This window comes from Solanum tuberosum, unplaced genomic scaffold, assembly GCF_000226075.1.
Source record: "Solanum tuberosum cultivar DM 1-3 516 R44 unplaced genomic scaffold, SolTub_3.0 scf00130, whole genome shotgun sequence".
NCBI lineage: Eukaryota > Viridiplantae > Streptophyta > Magnoliopsida > Solanales > Solanaceae > Solanum > Solanum tuberosum.
The window spans coordinates 1,362,516-1,362,877 of NW_006239060.1; the positions used below are offsets into that span (position 1 = coordinate 1,362,516).

The 362-nt window shown below is 48.6% G+C and overlaps 1 pseudogene; it reads left to right on the forward strand.

Annotated features, from left to right (window-relative positions):
- LOC102580298 (subtilisin-like protease SBT1.7) overlaps positions 1-362 on the forward strand; it is a 15,245-nt pseudogene that overhangs the window by 871 nt on the left and 14,012 nt on the right.

The window sequence follows — 362 nt, forward strand, 5'->3', positions numbered from 1 at the left end:
ATTGTTCAGGAGGGTCCTTGCTATACTACGTCCCATTGTTCAGGAGGGTCCTTGCTATACTACGTCCCATTGTTCAGGAGGGTCCTTGCTATACTATGTCCCATTGTTCAGGAGGGTCCTTGCTATACTATGTCCCATTGTTCAGGAGGGTCCTTGCTATACTATGTCCCATTGTTCAGGAGGGTCCTTGCTATACTATGTCCCATTGTTCAGGAGGGTCCTTGCTATACTATGTCCCATTGTTCAGGAGGGTCCTTGCTATACTATGTCCCATTATGTAGGAGGGTCCTTGCTGTACTACGTCCCATTATGTAGGAGGGTCCTACTAGTGTCCCATTATCCAGGAGGGTCCTGCTAGTCCC